This window comes from Empidonax traillii, unplaced genomic scaffold (genome assembly GCF_003031625.1).
Source record: "Empidonax traillii isolate 1590-97213 ecotype Southwest subspecies unplaced genomic scaffold, ASM303162v1 scaffold46:size3806547, whole genome shotgun sequence".
NCBI classification, from domain to species: domain Eukaryota; kingdom Metazoa; phylum Chordata; class Aves; order Passeriformes; family Tyrannidae; genus Empidonax; species Empidonax traillii.
This window is the reverse complement of record NW_020955239.1, coordinates 600996-628697: the sequence shown is the minus strand read 5'-3', so window position 1 is coordinate 628697 and position 27702 is coordinate 600996. Positions and strand designations below refer to the sequence as shown.

General features: G+C 41.1%; 1 protein-coding gene across 18 annotated transcripts in view; it reads left to right on the top strand.

Annotated features, from left to right (window-relative positions):
• The window catches only part of ZBTB20 (zinc finger and BTB domain containing 20), a 502030-nt gene that overhangs the window by 439747 nt on the left and 34581 nt on the right, over nt 1-27702 (top strand). For 17 of the 18 annotated variants that reach the window (XM_027878846.1, XM_027878839.1, XM_027878837.1 and 14 more), the window contains 2 exons: nt 2433-2529; nt 9675-9862. The gene's annotated coding sequence lies outside the window, so the exon portion shown is untranslated. Of the gene's footprint in view, nt 1-2432; nt 2530-9444; nt 9549-9674; nt 9863-27702 lie in introns of those variants that run through there. The other variant, XM_027878847.1, reaches the window with a different exon arrangement.

Here is a 27702-nt window from a genome sequence, read left to right as displayed (position 1 = left end):
CCTCTCTTTTTGCCCAATCTTCTTATGGTCATAGATCCTTTTCCTCTAACTTTTCCCAAAACTAAGTCTTCTAGAAAAGTGTTTCCTTCTCTGTTGCACCCCCCATGTCTTCGGAAACACCATCAGCTTTGTTGATTTTATGTATTTTAAAAGTACCTAACAACTGATGAGGATCTCTGTGCTTTATGTTCATTACACTGGAGGAAAGAGGTATCTCTTCCCAGGCCATAGGAAAAAAAATATGGAGCAAAATGAAGATATTTTAAGTATTGCCTTTCACAGAGATTTCTGCGCCCAGATTTTGTAGAAGACTTTGAACAGCCCATCTCTAACAACTTGTCTGCCTGACCCTTGATGTGAAGCCAGATTGAGTGCTAGGCAGTGCTACAAGAGAGAGCTACTTGGATTGGGATCCCAGAGATTAGAAGAGCAATAATGACAAAAAAAAAAGGAAAGGTGACAAAATATGCAGGATTAGTACATGCAGTTCTTAGGCTTCTCTTGTGTGAAATTAGGAGTGAAGTGAGCAGGAGTTCTGCAAAGTAAAGACTAAAGACCCAATCCTGTGATTTTTCTGCTTCTAGTACAAGTTAAAAATGTGTGTTAACTGAAGTACTAGGCAGTCTTTAGGGCACATGGGATTTGTGCCTTGAAAAGGTGAGGAATAGCCAGATAAAAGACAGACCTATGTGTGCAAGGTGGATAAAAGAAACAAGGTCAGCATTAATAGAACAGGTGGGGCATATATGGAAGTGGGAAGGAGAGCTTGAAAGTAAGCCATGCTGAGTGTTAGCAAGGGCTTAAATCTACAGAATCCTTGGGCGTTACTGCGCCTTTGAAATTCAATTCTTGGTATTGGTGAAAGGTGTCACTGTTTTATGTAATTCTTTTGAGCTAACCTGATGCTCACATATGGTTCCTCTCTCAAGCCCTGGTGAAACTCAGAGGTTCAGGCTAAGTTGAGGATTTTTGTGTGTGTGTGTGTGTGTTTGAATTTACTTAATTTGCAATTCAAAGCAGACTCCAAGAGGGAAGAACCTACAAAAACTGGAATCAAAGAAAGTGTTTGCTTGAGCCCCTGTGAAGTGTAGCTGCCAGGTTTCATGTGACCTGTTGAAATCAGAATGTAGTATCTATCCCAGTCACTAATAATCATCATCATTACAAAATGTGTGAATTGAACATAAAACCAAATGTATATTTTGTGAAGTACATTATTACAGTGTCATCTAAAATCCTTCATTGTGTCTGTTGGCACTCATTCCAGTGTTCCTGCTGCATGAACAGTGGGGTTTTTTTATTGTTTTGCATTTACAGACATAAATTCCAACTTGCACAGTGACATTAGCTACCTGTGAAATAACAATTACATCTCTTAAAATTTTTGTTCCCCTTCTGGATTTTTTTGATAAAGCAAATATTTATTTTCTTTTCTTGTCTGATCAGAGTAGGCAAAATCATTTCTTCATGGAAATAGCACCAGTGGCTTCACTGTGGGTAGGACTGAATATGCTGATGTCCCAGGAGTTCTTTGCATAAGTGGAGTAAGCAGGATTTAATTCTGTCCCTGGATGTTAACTACAGACATACTTCCAACATCCACAATGAACCACCCAAGGATCATAGGAAGCTAGCAAAGGCGGAGTTCTATTAGTCTAGAGAGAGATTCAAGTCCCCTAAAAATGTAAATACTTCCAAAAGCTTTGGTCTGGATGGCGAAATCTCCCTCTAATAAATATTGGAGCTGAGGTTTTTCTGTGGATCCCTTTCTATATTAGTCCATTGGTTCCAACTCTCTCTTTAGCTGAGAAGATTTCAGAGGTAAAACTGCTGCTGAGCTGAATCTTTCCTGCAAGGCTGACGATAAGTTACTTCCCCGGTGTCACTGCAATAGACCTAGTGGCTGATGGGAGATAAGTGGGGTTTCTGCTTTGATATGAGCCATCATTTTTGTGATGTGAAGACAGCAAAAGACACGAAGGAGGATTTTTTTCCTTCCTTTTCCTGCCTTTCAGTCCTGAGGAAGCATTTGTTGCTCCTCTGAACAGGACTAGCCTTGTTGTTCTGATGAGATGCACTTGAATATGCCAAGTCTGTGCTAGCTCTCCCATCACTACTCCGTGCTCATGCCATTAGAGTGAGCAGCTTCTCAGAATGAATCCTACTGATAGCACTTTGCTGGCTAATCCTCCCTCTCCTCCTCGCTTCACCAGATTCGTTGTATGGGTAGCCTGGGATAACCGGGGACTGACTCTGTGGTAATTTGTAGCCAAAGCTGGAGGGATTGAAGCACAAAGAATTTGGTGCTACCAGGCTGCAGCCAGGTGTACTGACAGTGGAGAATGCCAGTTAGCGTTGTAGCAAATTTTCTTGCTCTCAGTAAATAATTATTATTTGCCCCTGACCTTTCCTTTTGATTCTTCCTGGTACAGACACAGCCTCTCTCTGTTCCCTGCCCCAATGAACGTCTGCACTAGGTCCAAGGCTTGGAGTAATTTACCTGAAGAGTGATACCATTTGGAAACCACTGTAAGTATATTTTATCTCTTATAAAAGACTTCTTGTTCACCAAAAAAAAGACATCTTAAAAAAACAAAAACAAACTGCAGCACCTGCAAGCCTTACTGATGAGGGTAAACGAAGTTTTGCTTTTGAAATTTGCAAGGAAATACGTGGGCAAAAAGTATGTCAATAAAAAACTGTTAAATATTTAAGTTATAGCCTCACAGCATAGTTCAGCAATGGCTGGTTTGATCTGCTTGTATCTTTTAGTTTGGCAGGTTCTCCCTACTTACTGCTCTAGTTCGTGCTGTTCTAGTTGGTTCATCCATGTTTATCTTTGGAGTGTTTATCTTCTTTTTTATTCTTATAACTTTTTAATGAGACACCTTTTCTCTCACTAGTGTTTCAGGCAATACAGATGAAATCTACTGCAGCTCCTTAAAGGTTTACACTGTTCTTTCTAGGCCTTGAGTCATTTATGATTTAAGGCCATTATGCTTTGTTAGATTTGGTTGGATTATATAGATAAAGTTGTCTGAGAGAATTTTGACTTTGCATTGTGGTTTTATTATGCTGTAAAATGACCAGTTGTCTGTTATTTGCACTTTTCCCCCTGTAGATCCCCTATTTTTAAATTCTTATGATCAGTTCTCAGTACTTGGTGGTATTGTCACAGTGTTGCTGTAGCTGAGATTCTCTGAGGCTTTAAGTCAGGCAAGTTTTGTAGCCAGGGCCCAACTTTCAAGAGACTTGTGGTTGAGACGGAAAAAACAGACGAATTCGGGGGCATATAAACCCCACTTCAGGCCTAAAAAAAAAGACACAGCAAATTTCACTCTAACTTAATCTCTGAGTTTAATTTAATTATGTTAATCAGTCTCCTGTAAGGGATTTTGGAATTTATGTTACTTTTCTATGTTGATTAAATTTTCCAGGCTTTTATTGCACTAGAACATTGGGTCTCTCTTGTCAGTTCTCCATGCCTCCCATTCTTGCTTTGCAGTGTTGTGCTGGGATTTCTCTTTCATATTACATTTTATGGCGATGTTTTCAGGAGTTTATGTTTTCCATTGTATGACACAAACTTGCAATCAGAGATTTTAAACAAACTGCCAGTCATGTAGCTGCAACAGCATGAAGATCAATGTGGCTGCAAAATCATCAGAGAAGCTCTGTGAATATTCAGGCATTCAGCCTGTGCAGGACTTTTAACTACTAAACAACACTTCTAGCAGGAAAACTGTGATGGCTCAGGTAAAGCGAGCTCATCTTGGGAAGCTTCACCCTCAGTTCTGGCGTTCAGTGTGCCCTGAATTTTGAGGTGAGGTCTCTGGGCAGATTTCAGTGCATTTTGTTGTTCTTTCGAGCCTTTTTTTGTTTTATATTCAGTGATTGTACTCATCTCTCTCTCTCTTTACTTTGTCAGTTTCTAAATATGTATTGTCAATGTCACGTCTGGAAGAGACACAACACTGGCAGTGATAAGCACTGATATCAGGAGTTGTGTTAGCCGCACACAGGCAGAGGAAGAATGTGCAGCAGAACACTCAGGAAAAATATTACTTAAAATCAGACATGAACTATTTTCACACTCTTATTTTTAGGATATGAAAAGCTGGAGTTTTTTTTTTTCAATTATATATAGCCTCTGTGAATTACTAAGGTTACAAACAAATGGTATTCCAGTGAGTTAAGTGCAGTGCTTGCACACTACAGGCATCTCTGACCTGAGGGCACTTACTATAAGGTGAAGCCGTATCTGTGAGGAGGTGAAATAATGCCTGGATCATGGGTGGGCAGACTCAGCCAGCAGCAACACTCATAACATCAGCAACCCTGTGGTGTGTTCCCTCCATGCTGTTTAATATGCAATGAACAAAGGTCTGGTTGATGACCCAGCCCTCCCTGTATTCAGAGGCTGAAAACTGCCTCATTATTGTTCATTATGTAGTATTATTCTCGTGCAGTCACATTATCATAGCTTCCCCTGAGAGCTAGGATGCTACTGTGGACTCTGCGCGGCTACATTGGCTCCTATACCTGAGCTAATTTGTTCATGGCTAACCTGGTGTCTCTGCAGGACGGAGATCTGTTCCCCTTGTAAGGGAAGGTTCAAGCATTAGTTATAGCTGCTGGGTGAGAAGTACAACATACATTGTCTATTTTTGACAGGGACCTGGTTTGCTGGCCCCGCTGTGAGAACGTGTTAACTCAACCAGGGGAAATTCATTCCAGTGGTTGGAAGGGAGAGATACATGCAAAGAAGTCAACTGTGGAGAGCAAGTGGAGGGTTGAGGGAGAGAAAGCTGTATGCAAGAGTGGCAGCAAGAAAGTGTAGCAGAGGTTTTAAAGGCATTCCAAAGCTCAGAGGTAGTAATTAGTTTCTAGATAGCTTTGAGGTTAGGACATCCAAAATATTACCCATTCTGCCTTCAAATTAAACAGAACGGAGCCAATTCTAGTTTATAGCCAGTGCCCAGATCACTGCAGTCACTGCAGCACTGTGAGTAGCCCACCACCTTGTTGTATGATAGTGCAGTGTTAAGGTATGTGGACAGGAGGGAATATCTCAATGCAATGAAGATACTGACAGAAAACAGAAATAAAATTATGGCAGTGATTGTACATCTTGCTTTACACATGAGCTGGCAAGTAGTGATATGCACAGTTCAGTGCAAGGATAACAGTGGATGCAGTTAGCCTGATACTGGTACTGGAGAGCATACAATGAAGAAAAAAGAGAATATATTTTAAGTGGTGTAAATTAACATAATGAAAACAAACACAATAAATATAAGGGAATGGTGAAAGTGAATACCAACAAAAGTACCTGGACATAGTATAGAAAATTTAAAGAGGTGGAGTGGGTAAGATGTTTAGAAACGGACTAGATGAATCTCCTGTAAATCAGTAGCAAATACGAATTCTGCAGTGACCCTCTAGACTCGGATTAGTCATAGAAAGGTCATCATCTTTTCTGTCCCCAACTTCTGGGAGTCTGTGCATCAGGTCCATGTACAGAAGTGCCATTTCTTTGCTATATTGGCCTTCTGCTGTCCTTCACAAGAAGCAAAGACAATGATGGCCCTCTGATAATTTTAAGAATGAGTGCAGTATTGGAAAGGACTTCTAATGCACCACACGTGTGTGTGGAGAAGGAGCTCAGAGATAACTGGAATATCAGAAGGGAGCCCCTTGCTCTAAGAGCACATTCCCAAGTCTTTTGTAAATAAGTTGCAACTTTTATTGCCCTGACTAACAAGTAAATAGCAAACATCTCGTTTCCAGGATTAGTCTGTAGAGAAGAACATAATCACAAGAACTAAAATAGCAAGCTAGACTGACCCTAACTACTGAAATAATCACATAGGGTTGCCAATCAGTGAAGTCCAGAGATGGTACATAAGTAGGTATTGTTTGGGAAGGTTCCATGAACAATGTTTATTACTTGTTTCATTTTCGCTCCTACACTTGTTCTTTCAGGGTTTTTCATGTAGCTATAACAAGTCATACTCTTCCACAGTTAGTGTGCTATTTTAGCTTCTGGAACTTGGAGATATATTAGAGCTCTTGCTGATGGAAGTATTCATAGAAGAAATGTGCAGTCAGAAAAAAATTAGGTTGGAAGGGTCCTCTGGAGGTGTCTAGTCCAATTCCCTGCTCAGAGCAGACCTGACTTCCAAGTTGGATTAGGTTACTCAGAGCCTTGTTCAATTAAGTTTTGAAAATCTCCAAGGATGGAGGTTCCACAACCTGATTCAGCACTTAACAACCCTCCCTGTGAAAACTATAGTAATAATGTAGCAATAGAAGTAGACTATATAAGAGAATGTAAGACTATTTAATTAGAATATATAGGTGAAGATCATAACAATAGGAGCTTTCTATATGTGTGATAAGGTAGAATAAAAGGATTGCAATATACTTACAGCAACAGCAGGATTGTTCTGGCTTTGCCCTTGCTGGCAACAGCAGTCAGACATTGCAGACTGGAGAACTTCGTTTGGGTTTCTTCACAGGTAGTTTTGATCACAGTTTCCCCAGGATTTTTCTTTTCTGAAGCTTTCTTTAGATCCTTAGCTGACTTGGCTGATTCCATTACTCAGCCTTCCTCCCGTGGAAGCCTGCATTCCTTTCAGGTGGTACTGAGATGCAGAGCATGTCTAAACTGTGACAGAAATGAACTGGCTGTGGAGAGGTATTGTCTCTAGTGCCAGTCAGCACTATTGCTATTCTTGCCATCCTAGTGAGCACAGGTCATCAAGCTGCAGGACTCTGATGTGGAAAAGTGATAACACAAGAGCATCTTGATAACACAGTGTCAACCTCAAGAGCAAAGTAGAAAATATATGGCTTTGGAAAGGAAGAAGCAGGGGTTGTTTTGCACAGCCTCCCTGGTGTCACTACCTGTTGCTATAGCATTTTTTAACCTATCCCTCTAATGAGTTTTGAAGGCCTGTGAGGCACATGCAGGATCAGCCACAGGATGAAGCATCAGTCAGTGCTTGGTCTAACAGCAAAACTATGGCTGTGCTAGTGGCTGACAAGTCATGTTTACTTGAACTAAGCCCCCACCCTACAAATAACAGCAATGTCCTGCCCAGCGTAGGTGGCTTTGTGTGTGGATAGAGTTGGAGTCACAGGCTATATTCCAAACATGTAACTTGGCTTAGCTCTGAGCTGAAAACATACCGTAAATATAGCACTTCAGCTTCCAGGTGCAAGGAACTTAATTGCCCTGTGCATCCAGAGTCCAACCTTACATACATCCTTTGCTGCCTGGACAAAAAGGTGTGCTATCTGAAATCTACTTGGGTAGCAATGCTGTAAAAACCCATTGTTTTATGCACAGATTTCCTGCAGCCCCTAGTGCATGCTGGTTGCACATGGGAACATCATGGGATCTGGAAATGAGACATGTAAAGGTGTGCCAGAGTTTGCATGCCAAGGATCCATGCAGACTGTTATAAACAAAACATATGCTGTCCATGTAGTTCAAAATATGTATGTGCCCACATAAAAGCTCCATGTCTCATGCATTCTCATTCACGCTGCAAGAGATGTATCCTTCTCATGACAGAATGGGAAACAGACGGATAGATGCCCAAGCTTGGAGTGACAAGATGCTCTGTTTACTCTTCATGCAAAAAAATACACTTTTAAATGCTTGCTTTTTCCTTCTATTTAAAATAGACCTAAATCAGTTCGGCCCCTTTCTATACCTCTACAACTTTAAGCAAGGTCCATATAGTCATGTGCTGTTGGTTTAAATCAGATTAGGTTTTAGCCAGTGTATTTTGAGCATATTGATTACAGACATGTAGTTCACATCAGCAGTGCCACTGGCCCGTCCCCTGGCGTGGGGGTTTGTAGCCCTAGCAAGACAAAGCACATCAGGGCTGCCGGCAGCTGCGGGGTTATCGGTGTGACCCGCGTTGGTGATGGCCCATCTGTGGAGCTCAGCTCCCCGGCCGCGCCCGGGAACCCCGTCCCGCTGGGACCGGGCGTCCTTTCTGCCCCGGGCATCCCTCCAGCGCCAGGCAGCCCAAGGCAGGTGCCGACGGCCAACCGGACCCAGCACCTCCGGGGGTGGTGGGGTGGGGGCTTTGTTTTGTTACTTTTTGTCCCGCTTAACTTTCCTTTATTATTACCGTTGCAGCTTTTCTGCCCCTGGCCCCGGGCTGTGCGGCGGGGCCGGGCCGGTGCTGCCCCCCGCCGGCGGCCGCGGGCAATGGCGGCGGGCCCGGCCCTGCCCCCGGCCGGGCGTGCCGCCCTTATGTAACGCCTTTATGTAACCGGCCGGGCCGCGCTGCCCCTCCTCGCCCCCCGCGGGACTGGGGCTGGCCTTGCTGTAACACCGACCTACGGAGAGGGCCGGTCCGGCCCTCAAAAGCCGTGTCGTGGCGTGTCGGTTGCACGCCGCCCGCCCTGGGTGGGGTGCAGGAGGGGCAAGGGCGTACGGGGAGAAGGGGCTCCAGCGTTGGCCCTTCAGGAGGAGAGCGCAGCGCTGCCGGGATGAGAGGCAGGACAATGTGTGCGGGGAGCCGGGCAGCGCTGCCTGGGCTCCAGCAGCACCTCTGTGCTCTGCGATGGCCCTTGCTCGGGCCGGACGCTGCCCCTGCTCCGTGGTCGCCCCGCAGTGTGCGGCGCTGCCCCGGGAAGGATGACCCCCCACTCCCGGGGGGATCCGCCGCTGCTCGCACCTCGAGTGTCAGCGGCAGACAGCGGCGTTTTTATTTGGATGGCTTCGACCTCCGCACCTCCTGTTGCTCCTTTGCAAGTGTGACCACGGTTCTCACCCCCTGGCGTGCAGCGGGAGCTGCCGAATGTTTGCCGGGGTGCCATCGGTGTGCCCCGGGCCAGGGCAGCAGTGCCCCTGGCTGGGCTGCGAGTGGCCTCGGGGAGCACCCGCACCTGTGTAACCGAGGGGGGGAAACAGACAGACAGGTGCTTGCCTCCCTGATCAGGGTGCTCTCTGTGCCATCCAAAACCTGCCACTTCACCTCTTGCCTCAGTTTCTCCATCTGTGGAAACTAAGGTAGTGATTGAGTACCTGATTGATGATGTACCACTGAGGCTTAATTCCTTGGAGGTCCTGGATCAAGGGAGGTGATGAGAGCTGATGTGCACAGTGCTCATAGACCGTTATTCCAGGCTCCAAGTCTTCGTGCTTTACTTGGATGACCTCTGCATCTCAAAATTGCTTCAGTGTTTTTCCCTACAAAGTGAGTCTCTGCACTGATTTGTTTTGATCTGGAAACTTGCATATTTGTTTGCTTTTCAGACAATGCTGTTAGATTTCTGTATAACTCTCTCTATTCAGAATACTACAGCCTTGGTTAATATTTGTCAAATGGAGCTCCGACTGTCTAAACCACTGGGACGAGTTTCATTTTATATGTCATCAGTAGGGGCAGAATGAGGAGCTTCGTGCTTGGCCTATTTGCTGTAATACAGTCTCAGGGCCATTGCATCAGAGTCAAAACAAGGAGCAGCTTGTTTCCAAACAAGAAGCATGGAGGAAAGTCTTCTCTGCCTCCTTCCCTGTAAGGGAAAAGAGAGGCGAGAGAGGGGTGGTGGTGGGGGAAGAAAGTTATCTTTAACAGATTCTAAAAATGCCTTTTCCCAAATATGCAGTCAGTCCCTTCAAAGGTCTCTTTGTTTATTTTCAGGAAGAAACCCAAGACAGCTGAAAACCAGAAGGCGTCTGAGGAGAATGAGATTACTCAGACGGGTGCATGCAGCGCCAAGCCGGGCCTTCCCTGCCTGAACCTTGAAGCTGTTCCGTCTCTGAGCCCGGCCCTCATCCACTTTCCACATTCACCAACAAACCTGCACGCACACACAGGGTCATCTGATTGTGAGTACACCAACATGCTGCTGGGTTGTGCTGGGGTTCTTGAAAACACATTCCCTGTTGTGGACCAGGTTTTCCAGTTGGATGCTCTTTCCATAATGTCATAAGCAGGACTTCCTCAGGGGTTACCTTTTCCCTTCTTTGGGAATTACCACTGAAACAGAGCATTTTTCTGTTAAGGTTGTGATAATGCAATCAGGCAGAGGAAGCTGAGAGCATGTTGTTGGGTTAGGTTGCTGCTTCTTACAAATTAAAGAGGGAAGATTCCTCAAGCGTGTCTCTGTCCAACTAGAACTTAGTTGCTCCTCTCCAGGTAATCACATGCTTCTCATTACCCAAGCATATCTGCTGACTGGGGGGTTTCAGCCTGTGCTATTTTGCAGTGATAGAAAACAAGTGTCTGGCCCTGGCACCCAGAATTGTAAAGGATTTCCACAAAGAAAGGGGAGTATTTTGTGGAGAGGATCAGTCTGTGAGAGTCTGGAAAATCTTTGTAGACCTGTTTGGTTGTTAATTTTTAAGGCCCTTGTTTTGAGTGCATTCATTTTCAGATTACTCAGCATGGGTTAATTGGCCTTTTAAAAATGTTCTTTTCCATTTTGCCAAAAAATACAGAAATAAGGGAGGGAATGATTAAAACTGGATTTTGGAAAGTCATAACTTGCCCTGTCAGCTCTTCAAAACATTGTCGTTTCACAGTGGTCCCTGCCTGGAAATCTCTTGGGCAAGAATGTGCAGGGTACTGTGAACCTCATAATTCCTTAGTTTTAGAATATGTAGTTTACTTCTGCTGTGGTGGTTTTAGGATGCAAAATTTACAAGATGGGGGGAAGAGAAGAAAGAAAGATGAGGACACCAAGTTTCAAGAGCTTGGAAGCCAACCAGACTGCAAAAACCTATAAAAAAAATCAGGGCATGACAATAAAAAATCAGATTAAAAAGTATGTGTATTCTTTTCTTTTTTTAATTTAAAAATCCTGCCTCAGGGCCAAGCTTGGAAGCAGTCGGGTTATAGGGATCATCACTATCAAAATCACTTTAGCTGCAATTCATTCCTGTTGGCTTCTGACTTTATTCATTATGAGCTTCTGCGAGAGATCTGGATTTTAATAGAGCTGGTAAACATTGGGGAGACTTTCCTAAATCTCACCTGGTGATTTGGGGAGAAGAAAGAGATGTGAAACAATTGAACAGCAGGCAGCATGCAATTTGGTATATGCAAGAATTCTCTTCAAATTGGAGATGTCAGGCTCTTTGTTAAAACTGGGGTGCGGTTTTGTCCTGTAATGTTTTCTGAAAACAAAAAGCTTGTGAAAAGATGCAAAAAATGAGCAGAACAACAAGAAAAAATAATCCTTATTTTCAAACAAAGAATCCCTTTATCCCATTCACAAAGATGAAAGAGTTCATTAGTAAATGGGATTTGAAACCTCACATTGATGTTTTTTGACAGTACAAATGGAAACCCATGAAAGCAACCTTAGGACAGAGGCCAGCAGGGATTGTAGGGAACTTGGAGAATGAAATCCTGCTTTTGCTTTCTGAAGTGGCCAAGTTCAGGGGTGAGGAATATTGGCAGAGGGCAGCAGGGGGAGGTGGAGCCTGCAGCTCTTCGTGCTCTACCTGTTCTATGTACAGTGGTTTTGACTCCTAAGTTTTTAATGTTCCCAAATCATCTTCCAGATGATTGCAAAGATCTTTTCCGAACTAAACAATTCTATGATTCTATAAATATTAATAAACTGCCAGGTTAGATGCTCCTTTCACAATGAAAGTGTGGGGGTTTTTTCAGAAAAGAGGTTTAATAGCAATTGCACCATCAACATTGTCCTACCATGAATTGTTGAATTTTAGTTCCCAAAATTTACAGTTCTGCAAAAATTCAGGGAATGGGTAGACCTCCTGTGGTGTTCATCTCTGTTAGTTGATTCCATGTGCTTTGAAACCCATAGAAAAACTTTCATTATTTATGATGGGTTATGACCTTTATCAGGCTGTATTTGTTTGGGGTGGCATGCACATAATTATTGTTTGGCATGCCTTTGCAAAATAGCAATGCCAATGTCTCACATGAAATAAAACGAGGCATGATGAATATTTACTGGATGTTTACTATAGCTTTCTCTCAGGTTCTGTGGTGTTTTTTTAATATTACCTCAAGCCTTACTGCTGGAGTATGTTCCTTGACATGAACGATTAATATTTTTGGCTCCCAACATTTGAAAAAGGCCTGTCATTACAAATTCCTTCTCCATCACCTGTGGTGATGCTTTTCTTTTTTGGGCCAGCAACACTTCCTGTCCTTCTCTCTACCTTCTAGACAGTACAACATTGCTCTCCTGTCTTGCCCAGACTATCACACTGCCTCTTCCCCCACAGCTGGGCAGATTATGTTTCATTGTCAAAGGACATTCTTCATTCTGGTAGGGAGTTTTCTAGTGGATGGCGAATAGTATAAAAATACTTAAAAACTAGTGTTAGATAGGAAGTTTGAAGAAATTTCTGTTGAAAATATCAGAAACACCCAGAAAGAGCATGATAGGGTGTATGAATTCTTGGAAAACTGCACGGATGTACAGATGGTTTCATAAGGCCTAATTCATGTATCTGGACATAATACTTGGATTTTGTGGGCCACCTATTTAAATCAGTTTGAAATCTTCACTGACCATTTTGCATGCACAGTCACTAGTGCTTGGCAGAAAACAACACCACATATTTATTATGAGAATTATTCAGAAGCCAATCTACTTTAAAATATCAGGGTGCTTTTGGAATGATTCAGATCAAAATAGTTTTTCAAAGCATAGGAAGTAAAAACTCTATGCTAGCCATCTGCTCCTCAGCTGTAAAAGGCAGAGGTGAAGAAAGCCTAAGCAATAGTAGGAATGCCACTCTTACTGATATGAATGCTTAGCAAAAAATCCCCTGGTTGAAGTCATATGTGACGCCCAGTTTAATTTAGGGTTTAATTGTTTAGCATAGCATGTTCTACATGCTGTTTCTGGTGCCACTTATTCCAAATGAAATTGTATTATTTCTCACACTTGTAGGACTGGGTCTGAGTCCTAACATTCTGGATTTGAGCTTTACATTTCTAGCACAGATGAATCCTTGAAGCAAAATCCAGAACGTAGGATGCATTGTGTCCAGTTCCATCTCCTTCAGTCTTAGGAAATGCTAATTCAGGCAATGCAATTGGAGAAACAATCTAGGGGAAGAGGTCTTCCTGAGGTAACTGTTTTCATGGAGGGCTTGGCAGATAAAAAGCACCACTTTGAGTTAATTTGGAGTTAAGTGATAGAGTAAGCTGATAGAGCTCCAGCTGAGTTATACCTCTAGCTACTCAGCTGTCACAAACAGATGTAGCTGCTTACCCAAAAGAAAGGTGTTTGTGCAAAAAGCTGCAAGGACAAGCGCAGTTTCTGGAAAGGTTACAAAAAAGCAAAGGAAAGCAAATGTGATTTGTGCTATTCGCAGTTTTTCACGTGTTTCCTTGCTTGTGGATAGAGAATGCATAAAGCTGGTAGGGTTCTAGTTCAAACGCTGAACTGCCTCAGGTAAAGCTTCTGAAGATTTCACTGACAGGAAGAAAGTCATCAGGACTTGGCTGTATTTAAACAGAGTTGATCTGTATAGGCCACTTATTTTGGGAGCATTTCAGAAAGCATCTATAACTTTATATGTTCTACAAGTGCTAAGAGATAAGATCATTTTGGCAGAAACTTTCTCAGAGATACAATCAGACAAAAACTTCATTCAAGCTCTGATGTATGCATCTTAACAGATGTGTCCAAACTCAAAGGAATCCCACGGGAACAGTGCAACTGAATCTCTTTGTCTCTATTGATAGTTAAAAGAGTTATTCTTAGATATTGGATGGTCCATCTGTGAAGGAATTTGTTCCAGACAAGACAAAAGCAACGTCTTTGCGAAGAATTTCCATGGGACTGAGAGACAGGTTGGACAATCACTGGAAAAACTTCTGAAGCAATTTTTATGATTTTAGAGAACACAGAATTCTTGCAGAGACCTGAGATTCTGGTAAGGAATGAATTGAGAAGGAAAGTAAGGCATGAATATTTTTTTAAAAATCCATTCAGCAATCATTGGCAAGATGTTGAAATAGGAGAGGACTTTCCAAAGTTATGTTTTAGCAAGGGACCAGGGAGGTTTTGTGCGTTAAATAGAATACACTTAATAAACACTGTCAGTGATAGACTACATCTGAACTTTATGCCCCTACATGCTCAAGTAGCATGACTGAGTTAGTCTAATTCCAGCATTTTCCAGCTTTCACAGGATGGGAACTTTGAAGCAATCTGTTTTCTTTTTTTCCTTCTAAGTTCTGATTTTTGTAGCTTCACAGCCTTCCATCGTGGCAGGGAAAGTCAAGAGAGGAAAGCTCATGAGGTTCCTGAGCTCCACAGAGCATTGAGAATAGATATGGAAACTCTGGGTTTCATTTTCTTGAGCAGCTAGAGGGACCTACCATTCTCTCCCCATGAATCTGCAAGTTTGATTTGCCTGGGGCTAATATAGAGGCTAGATGGATCTGAAGGTGGTTTGGCCTCATCTTTACCTTTTAGGTTTCCTGTGTTTCTCTTTGAGGTTCTGTGGCAGGAAGAGAATGGTTACATGCCCTTATGGTCTTCCCTCTCCCTCTGGAAATTTGTGGCCATGACTCCCTAGGAACTGCTTTGGAGCTTTCACATGGTTTCCACTCTCAGTGAGGAGAAGAGGGGCCCTGATTCCAACAGCTTCTTTGTTTATAGTCAGACAGTATGTCAATAGTCATTTCATCTGTGTTTTTGCTAATCTATGTATGGTATGTCTTAGCTAATGCTGAATATTTTTAGGTTGTTTTTGGTGACCTAAGAAATGATGTATGTTTAGATATCTATTTTAGATGATATAATAATAATGATACAGGCCTTTTCTGTAGAAAGCTAAACTGAAAGCAAGGGTACCCATAGTTCTCAAACATTAGTGTCACAACACTTAATTATACTTTCATCTTGAGGAATATTTGAAATTTTGTTTAATAAATGCTTTGCTTTTTAATAGTCGTAGGTGGTTTCTATGTCCTGTACACTTATATTTCTGTTTGTAAAACTCTCAAAGAAATATAAGTCAGGAATTACTTGTTTTTTCATACATGCAGATATATGTTGCTTGAGTTGTGTAGAGACAGAAGTAAGTACAAGTACAGCTATGCAAAACTATAAGCTGAGCTCACCCTGCCTCTGTTGAAAAAGTCATCACAATACACTGAAGAATTGGCAGTGTAAAATGTTGTATTACTGATAGAAGCTGGTCTCTAAATTCCTAATCAGTACACTAAGTGAGTTTTGTCAGGTTGGTCTCTCGGGCTTTTCTTCTCTTGAGAAATGATTAATAGCATATGGTACTTCACTTATGAAGTCAGTGAGTATGTTTTCAGAAGCAACTGTGTGACTTTGGAGCCTAAGTTTCACTGATGCATAAATCACGTTTCCAACACATGGATTCCTTTGAAAGTTTGTCTAGTTATCCTAAATGTTGATTCTCTTATTTGATGACCCCTTAATACTGGCTTGATGCTAGATTGTCAATTCTTGTGTTATTCAGTGCTTTTCTTACTGCCCTTCATTTAGAGAGCTCTCGGTGATAACGTGTAATCTCAGCTTTGGTTTAAAACTACCATGCAAGTATGTAGCTTTCATGGTTTCAGGGAAGAACTTGAAGATGTGTCCACAGTGTATCTGCTCTTTCTAAATAGCAGGGAAAAGGATAACTGATCTTTTTTTGGTCAATGTTATTGATCTTTACTGTTCCATAGCTTCCATTCTTGAGGTGACTGAGTTGGTAATACTGTGGTGTCTCTGTTTCTAAGTCATGCTGCAGCCACCAAGGCATACTTTAACTGTCCAGTAAGATATCTGCAGTCTGAGTTTTCTTGTTCATGTCTTCCGAGTCTGCCTCCTCCAAGATTTTTATTACCATTCTTTAAGTTGTGAGTCTTCCAGGAAAATCCTTATTATATATATATATTGGATAAGTGTTTCAATAGCTTCACTCATGAAATGAAGGACTGATGAATACTGTACAAGTATCTATCACTGCTCAATGTGTTAAGATCTTCCAGTACTTTTTTGTTATTTGGGATTTTGTTCGGGTTTTTTGTTTCTGTTATGGGAGTTTGTGTTTGGTTTGGTTTTTGTTGTTTTTTTTTAAAAAAAGAGTCTCCAGAGAAGTGCTTTCTTCTTCTCCTCCTGAGCTAGCTTACTTTCTTCCATCACACTCCATTTTGAAAATTAAAGCAATAATGCCAATTCCACTATAGAGTTTCTGTAACCTCTTTAATTACCTTTACTGTTTTCATAGACCAGTAGTCTAGCTAACACATTGAATCTACTACTTGACTACTTAATCTATCAATCCACATTGAAATAAAGACAAAATAAAATAAAATAAAAATTTAGCCATCTTAGTTGAACTTTAACATGAAATGTGACTTTGCAAATTGTAGCCGCCTGCAAGTAGGGGTCTGCTCAGTTGTGGGAAGTTAAGGTAAAGGGGAACTATGTCTTGCATGAACGGATAAGATAAGGGACTGACAGGGAAAGCGGGAAAAGAAGGGCTTTTAGCACAAAACAAGAGTAATCAATAGCATTGCAAGGGAGACAGGAGATGGGTGCTTGAAATGATAAAGCTTTATGTAACTACTCTATAGTAATAAATATAGGGGGTAGGTAACGGAATGTATATTTAGATAAGGCAGACTTCATGCCAATTCTCAAAGAATGTACATGATAGATAATTTTTGAAACTTACTCCTTCCGAAGATATAAAAGCTGTTGGTTTTTTTTTACTCAGCGAACATGCACTTGGAGGGCGAGAGCCCCTGCGTGGCCTCGGCCATAATAAAAGCGTGCTTTACATGCTGTTTAAGGATTCCTTTGAATCAACATAATCTACAGAGCTTCCCAGGTACCAGTCATTGCCCTGTAAACTTTCTCTGTCTGATATGTTTAAATAATGTTTTATTGCAGTATTTGTCTTTATGCCTTTAGTGAGTTTTAACTTGGGTTTCCTCTTTACCCTATGTAATCTTTGTTTTACATCTAGCCTGCTACAGTTTATGCTCAGTTCTATTAGTGTCACTTGGACATCATTTCCATGTTTGGAGAATACATTTTCAGCTTTAATGAACTCTTATACCTTGTTATTTAACCATTGTAGCATTTTCTACTTCCTCATCTTTCTGTTGTTGTCTTTGGATATGCATAAGGACTCTATTAAAGTAATATTAAGGCCTCCTCCCTGCTGATCTTACAGATTTTACTTCCTTATCTTTTCCTTTCAGACTCTTTCTGACTAACTTCCTCTTCTTTTTTTTTTCCCTTTTAGTAGTTGTTCTTCCCAAAGTTGCATATACCAAAACTGTCACTTTATGTGAACTACTTGAAGCATGTCAAACGAAATCATGACAACCATTGTTATTTTGTATTAGCCATATGTGCCACTGCTGTCGTCTCCTCTGTCCTAATGGGTGAGAAGACTAAACCAAATGTGCCATTTTGCTAATACGGTCTGCAGAGGGCCACTGCAGTGTTTGACAGGTGACTCTTGCTTGAAGGAAAATAAACCAGATATATCTACATCTCCTTTTATCCTACTGTGGGTTGTTAAAATGCTGTGTAGCTTAGGGCTTGCATCTCTCTCAGGAGTCACTTTCCATGGTGTGAGAAACCATGGTGCATTGGTTGCCTGGTTTGTTGCAACTATGCAGCTCCAAAGTTACAGGTGTAAAAACCTGCTTGGTCACCTTCTGCTCCTGTTCACTACTGTGATCTGTTTAGCATTGGAGCTTTCTGCTCTTTTTCTCCAAGCTTCCATAGCCACTTTCTCCTCTTTTCTCTTGTTTGCCTATGGTAGAGTAGCTATGCAATCTTTGTGCTGCGATCCCCCTCAGTAACTTTAGAAAAAGGTAGGGCCAAATCAGTATTCGAATACAAGAAAACCAAAACAATTCTTGCCTTGTTCTCCACTGAACAGCTGAACAAAGAGAGCTCTTTCATCCAAACCTTTTTTGAACTGAAGCCTTAGCGTGGTACTGGGAGAGAACCTGAAACATAAAACCGAGGTACTGTATAATACCACCTACTAATGTGTAAAAAGTGTGCTAGGAGATGTTGTGGGGGAAAGTCATTGTATTTTCACAAGAAATGTGGTGTTTGATCTACTCCATAGGTGAAAGTCAGTAGTAAGCCTGTCAGAATGTCACTAAACTTCATTTGCATCGTGGTGTTTGCCTTGCAGACCACAGCAGCGTGCTCTGGCTGGCATTGTGCATTTGGATTCCCAGGGATGCCAATTACATTGTTTCTAGAGGGAATGCCATTGTATCATCTTTTCATTTACGTTTTCTGTGGTGATTTTCGTTGTCCACAGAGTCACTTACAAGGCTAAAAGAACATGAGATCTAGTCTTATGTATCAACCAGTCAGGAACTGGAGTACAAAGAGAATTCAAGATCTCTAGGTAATCTGTCAGCTCTATTAGCTCCTTGAGGAATTAACTGCACCTGTGAAAAAATATAAATCCTGGAACCCCTACTCATCCCAGCTTTGTTTTGTTAAACACTGAAAGGATCTCTTCCTGGCTGGGATGTGCAATATATACTCTGTATCAATCTGTGGCATGTGGTGAAATGCTGCTTCTTGAAAGCCCACGAGAGAGAAGTAGTATAAATTAAGAGTAATCTCACAACAGCTATTTTTGAGTTCTTAACCAGTGAAAATGTAAGTGTAGCAATATTGTGCGTCTATTAAAAATCTTGAAAGGCTCTTTATAACTAGATGATAGGAGTGATAATGTGTAATTTATTGATGTTACACAGATAGAGAAAAAATCCACAAAGTAGCAATTTTTGTGTGAAAAGGGGTATGATAGAGGAAATAAAAACAGAGAAAGGGGCTTCTTCCCATAGTTTCATGCCTATGTGGGCAACTATGTCAATTTTAATAGAACTACCTTGTGTTTTGATCCTATGCCACATTTCAAAACAGGGCATATTCCCTGTATTCAAAATAAAACTCCCAGATGCTATCTCTAATGTTCTTGGCTGAGTAGAGGGTAGAATGTGCCTGAAGGCAGACCTGAGAAATAACTCTCATGCACTGCATTAGTATCACCTGTTGGTGTCTGTATGCTTGTGTATACTTGTAATTCCAGGGCCTTTTCCCTGCAGGGTAGTGAGAAACAGTGGAACTGACAATATACATTTAATGCTAGAGATCCATCTGATGATATCCAGCCACCCAGCAATGCTGTGTTCTTGTTTATTTCCTTGATTTATTAGTTTAAAGCATTCTGCCATACATTTCTATTCCTATCAGAACTAAGTAGGTGATTTTGGAAATATGTCTGTTCCCAGGCATTGCAGATCACAGAAACTTTCCCTTTGGCCTTCAGCATTGTTGACATGAGCATGTGCTGTTTCCCACTGATATTTAAATCTGAATTTTAAGCAGGCCTGAACACTCATCCCATAAACTCAACATAAAAAAGCCACAGTCCAAAACAGTATGAATATTTGTCTCACGATATTTCTAAGTTGAAATATTCACCAAAGCACTCAGTTGTACTAGTTGACAATTACCCTTTCACTAGTAGATAAAAAAGATAAATGGAAAAAATAACCAAATAAAATCTAGCATTTTCATGTGATAGCTTTCCTCTACTCAGGGCTTAGATAAAGTCACTGGAAGAGATAAAAGAATCCTTTTGTCAGCCCTGAAGACTGGCATTTACAATTTTTCATCCATCCCTTGTTTCTCCCATCAACCAGTAGTTTTTTTGACCAGAACACAATCTCCTACATGGAAAGGCCTTTCTCTGGAACCATGCAGGATATAAGCAGTGCTCTTCTGCAGGCAGCAGCTCTCCCACAAAACTCAGCCATATCTGACTGCACCCTTTTCCTAACAGACTGCTACAAACACTCCCTGTAGAGGATTCTAGCTTGAATAGAAACCTTCTAAACAGGTAATTACCTTAAGAGGTTTTAATCTATATTTTCCCTTTAACCAAAGCCCACAGGCTTTCAGGCTTACTGTATTTAACCACACTTAGCCTGATAAGCTTTTCCTCCTTGTCTTTCTGCCTGGGGGAAAAAAATCTAACAATACAAGGCAAACGTGAAAGAGTTCATGGAGTAAAAATTGTCTCTTTTGGAGACATGTTTTAATATATTTGCACCTATTATCCTTTTAATTCATCCCTTCTCCAGACTTCGATTCTACCTCCAACCCCAGCCCCTTCTCCTCCCTAAACAATGTTTCTGAGAGAGGGTATAAGTTTATACAGTTCCCCCACAGCAAGATAAACAAAAGCAATCCTAATCCACTTTCCTTATGGGTATTCGGTCTGAAATACACTATTTAGGATTTAAACAAAAGCCCTTAAAGCTAGTGAAGGTATTCTTAAGGACTAGAGTAATCTTTTAATCAGGACCATAGAATGGCAAAATAAATTACGTTGTTTGTCTACATTTTCCAAAAAGTTATGTGTGTTGTTTTTTTTTTTTTTTTCCCAAGAAGCATCCCCCTATTCTTTGTTTGGGGAGTGCTCACACTGTAACTCCACCATCATTGCTGGCCCATCTCACCCCTTCCCTGTGCAGTGGCTCTCTTGCTGCGGGACACGCCCTCTGAGTAACAGCACCTGGCACTGTGAGGGAACATTAGCAATAGATGCACCAAGATTTTTAAAGAGCCCAACTGCTATAAACTTATAGCCAATTAAAACAGTTAGACCATGCTGGGGCTTGGCAGGATCGTGCATGACTCCTTGGGAACAAGCGAGTGTGGTTGAAATAGTTTTCAAGTAGAACATGCAAATGTTCCCTGCTGAAGAAGGGGATGAGGACAGCCTCTTTTCTCTTCCTAGGAAATGGTGCCATCATGTGGCCACGTTGTTTCTCTGTTTCCAAATTTAAGAGGGCAGTTGAATAGTTTTCTCCCTTTACATTTTTTTAAAAAGAGCATTAAAATGCTATTTGGCAAGCTTATATTTTGCTAACATGAATAGGTTGCAGCCGGCTGTGGCACAGGAATTACCACCCTTGTAATGATAAAGCCAGCCTGTTGAAATCCCTGTTAATGTAGCTGTGATGACAGCTTCAGTGATTCTTTTGTTAATGTCATACGTGTTGCTTGGAGGTGGTGTAGGTACCAACAGGAGAAGTATCTCCCATCAGTGTAGTCTGTGTCTATGTTAGGAGTATACAATGGCACGGCTGTAGAAACGGAAGGTCTGCAGACAAGGTCTGAGAGAGGACCTGAGAAAAACAGTGTGTATGTGTGTGTGTGTGTTAGTGTTTAATGTGGAGGTGTATTGGACTGGACCCCAAATATGTGCCTAGGAATAAAAAATGGCTTTTGCCTATACCCTCTTTAAAGTATCTTTGAAATTCCTAAAATAGCAAGGATACAGATTGGACTGAAAGTGGGAAAAGTAAATACCCTGGCTAAAAATGTGACTAAAAATGTAGTACTTCTCTAACTTAAAAATAGCTGAACATGCTGTAACACTTCAAAGGCTATGGTCTCCACACTGCTATGAATTGGAGCCCTTTTTACCTGGTGTTTTACAGTTTTAAGTTGGATGCTGACCATAAAGAGGTATAGAGGAAGTAAAGCACTAAGCAGTTGAGAAGAAACCAACTTTTTGGTAATCCTGGAGGACAAAATTTGAAAAGAACTGTGGAGTTAATTCTCCATCTTTCTGTAGTGTTCTTTATCCAAGGAATGCAGAACAATTTGTTAGGATTAATTAAGGCAGGCATTCCTGCAGGATGGGGTGAGTGATGCTGTCCTTGTTCTACATATGGAGCAAACTGAGGCACAGACGTTGCCACCTGTGGATTGTAGAGCAAACAGGATTAGTGCCGATGGACACCTTCCATGGTCTTTCAGGCGGAGCATAGGCAGGTGACTCACTGCCTGCTCCCCAAGCATTAGGCTGAAATAGAGGCTTTTGTACTTGACATTGGGGATTTATGCCCACTGGATATAGAAACCATTTTTGTACAGAACACCTATGGTTAAGTCTTCGGTTTTATGTAAAATTGATATCTCATTATTAGGTAAATGCTAAAAAGGACAGGGCAATTAACTGAATAAATCATCCATAGGAAATTTGCTGAACATTCTCTAGTCTCAGAAAAAGTCTGTTTCCTGAACAAAGTTTAAGCAAACTCTTTCTTGTTTGCTGTCTCTTCAGAATGTTTTATCCTTGGAGAATAAGGTTCTGTTTGTGTGTGCGTGCATTTATGTCTTTCAAACAAATGTAGTTATTAGCGATGAAATTTAGAGAAGTTTGACAGCTTTCAGAACGCAGTGATTCTTTCTTCCATAGCGTGTATTACTGACACATTAATAGATGTTGTGCTGGTAAAAATACAGTACTTCCTGTTAAATGTAGACTGCTACATATTTTGATTCTAACAACAATCTGGTAGGGTTAGGGCAATTTGTGTAGTGTCATCTGGTGTTTGTTTTGGATAGATATTATAGAAGGAGATACTGAATTTCAAGATGTTCAAGCAGATGATTGGGTGAAAACTCCAGCAAACCTTTAAAGCAACAGAAAGCAAGGGCTACTCCTGGTCAGATCTCCTGCTGAGGATGCAAATGTTCTTCCATGTTCCTGAAACTCCATATAAGCTTTTCTTCTTGCAGGCCCCTGCTTAGAATGAGGGCAAATATTCAGGAGAATCCGTCTGAGCAGGAGTGAGTAAAATGGCCTCTCCATCATCTCTGAGATATACGGAGAAGTCAGACATTACCAGGTTTTCAGGATTTGAATTTTGGTCACTTCTTCGAGTGGAAGAAATGTTGCTCCACTAAATTGGTCCCAGAGAGTTGGAACCTGATGCAAGACTAATTTTGTGTATGGAAACGCTATATAGACATTTTTGCTGTGTTAATCCAGTTTTATTTTAGAGTAACTAACTTTAGAACAACAGAAAATAAAGCTTTATCAATTGGGATAAATCAGGTCTTTGGAGAAAGCACCAATGGTTATGGGTGCCGAGTTTGGAATATGACACACTAATGTTTGGAAATGAAAAATCTTCCTATGGAAATTGTGGGTCTATAGTAGTTTTCATATGTTGTGGTAGAAATGCTGTATTTCCACTGAACTGTTGTGTTTTTGCAAGAGTTGAGATTTTCATCCCAACTTAAGGATTCTTTACTGAAATATTTCTTAGGGCAAATCTGTTTTGATAACAGGATTTTGTTTGCTTGGTTTATTTATTCTGTAAGGTTTTTAAAGGGTATCATATATGATGATAAATAAGCAACTCTTTCATTCACCTCCCTCAGCTAGAGTACTTTATCCACTGTAGGGCTGTATTTTAAGTGAAAGAAAGACAAATTGGAAAGGAGATGGAAGATAAAAGTGAGGAGAATACCTATAACCAGTGAGAATGATTTGGGGACCTGAGTTTGTATTTCTAGAAAAGATAGATCTAAAGAAGAAAAGTGAGGCACCTCCCAATATATGAGAGAGTGTGATAAAGAGGGAAGTGATCAATAGTTCTCTCTGTCTGCTGGAGGAAATGATGAAAAATCAGTTTTGAAGTTAAATACTAAGACATCTTTCTTACTAGAAAGATAGCAGACAGTCTGTCTGGGGAGGGAGTGGAAATCCCTCACAATGTTGATTTTTTGCAAACACAGTAGACAAATTACTGAAGAGATAGTGTAGGTAACTTGTTCTCACCGTGAGGAAAGGGAGTAGACTAGTTGACTCTCTGAAGAACCTAGTGCATCCTTTTGATAGAAACAGGAGGCTGTGGTCATCCAGCACTTGGTGTGAAGACCAAGGATTAGAGATTTCCAAAACCACCCATGGTAGAGGAAGAGAGTAAGGAGTAGATGATAATGCTTGTCTCCAGCAGCAGTGAGTTAGTTAGGTTTGTTGTGCTACCAGGAACTAGTGGCTGGATTACTGATGCACAGATAAAGAGCCTCAAGCAGGAAGAAGGCCTACCAAGCCGAATTTTTAGATCTTTTCTTAGCCCAGGGTGCTCTCCCAACTAGGAGGGCACTTATCATTTTGATATTAAGAATATAAAGATATCATATTCTGTACAAGATACAGTGACTCCAACTTTTCTGCTCTCTCTCAAAGTGTGTGTTCTTAATGCAAGGGCTGAGAAGGTTGTCAGGAACACAAACCAGGCAAATATATCATGCTAGTTCTAGTTTATCTTGTCTTAGTACCAGTGAGATGGGTTGCCAAGCAATTTTCTAAATGCTACTGCTGAAGACTGAGGCTGAAACTCAATCTATATATCTTAGCAAGCCTACCAGTTCTCAAGAATATAAGACAATTATTCTTTTTCCTTTGTAAGTATAAAAGCAAGACAGAGCCTTTGGGTTTCACTTTGCTAGTAATTCCCGTGAAAGAGCGCACAGTAAGTTTCCAAAAAGAGCTTGGATTCCAGTGTCCTAGGCAGTTTTGCTTCAGATGAAGGCTATGCACTGAGGTACTGCTGAGTTACCGTAGCTGTGGTGGATTCATCATCACTATGTTTCTAGAAATGGTAGTCATTACTGTGCAATGAGCTCCAAGATACTGTGATTTTAAAGGACACTAGAGAAAACCAAATTCTCTGACATCCTTCAGTTACGAACATTAAAGCTGTCGGCAATTAGCTTTGCAGAAAGGGACATCTAGTGGCTGTACCAAAGAATCCTTTCTCAATGCATTTTAAAATGTACAGCATAGCCATTTGTGTTTGGCCTGCAGTCTTCAGTATTCTGTACATCCTTTTAGCTGCGCTATATAGTGTTTGCTGGGGGTCATTTTTTATGGTTTTGGCAAACAAAAAAATCACCTTTGCAAACCATAACTTTCTAGTTTATGTAGGTCTGTGTATGGTTACCGTGGCAAACTGAAGGGTGCCTCAGGCCATGCTTGATGTGCGTCACTTCAGCACTTCCACATTTTCTATAGCATCTTCCAGGAGTCCACTGCCTGCTGTTTCCTTCTGCTATTGCCTTCCTCTTTGGTACTGTACTTGGAGAGGTTGTCATTGTTATTGTCATGGTAAAACCTACTTTCTTTTGAATGCCAATAGCATAAAAGTCAGCAGGAGGGGTGGATGAGATTCAGGGAAACACTAATCTAAGCATTCAGTCATGTATTACACAACAAAAGTTTTTTCCTTTCCCATCCACGTTGTGCTCCTTCTTACTAGTTGAGGATGAATTCCATGCATGTTTCTGTGAATAGCCTGACAGTTTAATCGGTACATTTGCATACGGGCAAATGAAGCTTTTTTCAGAGTTGCACAGTAATATGTTTCACCTTTATGCCATGCCAGCTTCAAATTGTATCCCAGGAGGATTTCAAATGTGCATAATCTGTGCAGTTGTCTGGGCTTTTTCTCTTTTCTTTTTTTTTTTTCTGCCTTTTTTTCTTTTTTTTAAACTGGCAAATGCCTATTCATTGCCCATCTGGGTAAGAATGGCCTTTGCATTTTCACACCCATTCTTTCCTATATGGTTTGTGAATACCCTTCCAATCAGAACTTGCTTCACAGAAAGGGGACAAAACCATTTTACAGGAGTTTCTCAGAACAAGTCCATTGGGATCTCTACATCATGTTTACTGGACAAAAAAAAAAAAGGGGGGGAATACTTAACAAAGACCACTTGAATTTCGCAGAAAGGTTCCCACTGTCTTGGGTTTAAAAGAGTGGCAGGCCTGAGAAGAGCCCGAGACAGGAGTCTTTTTCCTGAGCCAGGCATTCTGTGCAGTGACGAGTAGGTGAGTGTGCCTGTGTATAGCTGGGTCTTGTGAAGAGCTGACACGCTTTTGGGCTTGTCCAAGGCTCTAGTAGCCTTTATCAGAATGTGGCAATACTTAGAATCAAACCTGCATTGGCAAGTCCACGTTTTATGGGAAGCGTCTCCTTTGGACTTTCAGCTTAGAGCGGCATAAAGTAGGGGTCAAGGACAAAAATCTGTACCCAGTTTCCTGCAGAGAGGGAGAGGATCTGCATGGGAGAGCAGGTTTTGCTACAGACCAGTCTCTGGAATTTGTTAAAACTGCTCTTTTTACTGCTGTGGTTTGTGCAGTAGTGTCTCTGACAATATTACAAATTATTTGATTGCCTGTACTTTGGATAGATATAGTTTACAGTGTTGAATGTCAAGGAAGATGCCTAGAATAATCATCCTCAAAATCTCTATTACCTTTTTTTACCACTTGTTGTGTGTTTCTTCTACCACCTTCTTGTTTTATCCTTAAGGAGTAAATTTCAGTTGTTTCTCAGGTGAAGAAGTGGTATTTGTTCCAATTTCACTTGAAGAAGTAAGGAAAGGATGAAAGGATTTTTATTTTAAGGGCAAACTCTGTTATTACCAATAGGAATAAAAAAAGTATTCCATGCCATTTATGAAGTGACTCAGCTGTTTTCAGATCAGGTCCTACATCACAAGGTGCATCCTGAATCAGCTTCTATAGGAGAGAAGAGAGATAATCGCATCACTCTCAGCAATGCAAACAAACCTCTTTTCTGTTCCATGATTAAGCCCAGCTGCCTGATTTCATCAAGCCATCTAACAACAGAATACTCTATGGCTACACAACTCTTGATTCTCACAGCCAGGACCTGAGAAGGGCTGTTCAAACTTATAGATGAACCTTACCCTTCCTCCTTTTTGTACATGATTTGTTAGTAAGTGGCAGACTTCACTTTCCCAAGAAGTCATCCAGTCTCATGATGCATATTACACCTTTCTGGAAAGGAGTTGTCCTGAGGACTCATTTTTCAGAGTTCCACTCACAAAATTATTTTATCTGCCAAGGAGCATAAGGGAAAAAGTAGATTTCTTTGCACCTGCTCAAATCAAGAGACTTGTCTGTAACCTCTCTGATATGTGTAGAATATTCCACACTGCGCATGTATGTGCAAAGTAGGATTTTTTGGTTATTGAGTTGGACTGCTTTCTTCTTATTATCAAATACCTCATTTGACAAAGCAGAACATGAAGTTAAAGTTATGTTTCTGTGAAAAGGGAGTCCTAGGATCAACCCAAGTTGTCACTGATACTGTTCAAAGGGAGACAGAGATAAATGGGTAGCTATACAATCATTTGCTGTGGCCTACAGTAGGTCTTGAAAAGAGGTGTCATCTATTTATTATGAATTTTCCACTCTTCTGTTGCTCCACCAGAACAAAGCTTTTGCCAAGGATTACAACTTTTTGTGTAAATACATTTTGGATTCCTGTATTATCTGGCTTGTTTGGAAGGGAACCATCCTGAACTGCCCTGTAGGCATTTGGAGAATTACTCTATCTGCAAGGAGGAGAAAATATGTCTCTTCTGTACATTATTTTGTGTAATAATAGTTGCATTGCACTTGAATGCCTAAGATGTTTTTCCAGTCCTATGGTCAGTCTCATCAGAGTTAGAAACTCCGGTTTCCTGGCTAAGCTTATGAACAAGACAGATGTTTTTCACAACCTCCATCATACTGTTAGTGGTTTCTTCCTTGTTTCTGCTATGTGAGCATCCCTGCAGCGTGCTAATCACACATCGCAATTAGTACCCTTCTGGTACTGGTTGCTTTACATCTGTTAACATCAGACTTCTTCAGACAGCCAGGCCCCATCGTGATTTCCAGTTCCTGACCTTTGTGCATCCTTTTTATCATTAACTGCTTCAGAGAATTAAAATAACCACGTGTGTCCAAGATGGTTTCTCTTTGAACCTCCAGAATAGAGGGTGCTTGAGATGTCAGAAGTAAATAAATGGGAAGGAAAAGGCAGAGCA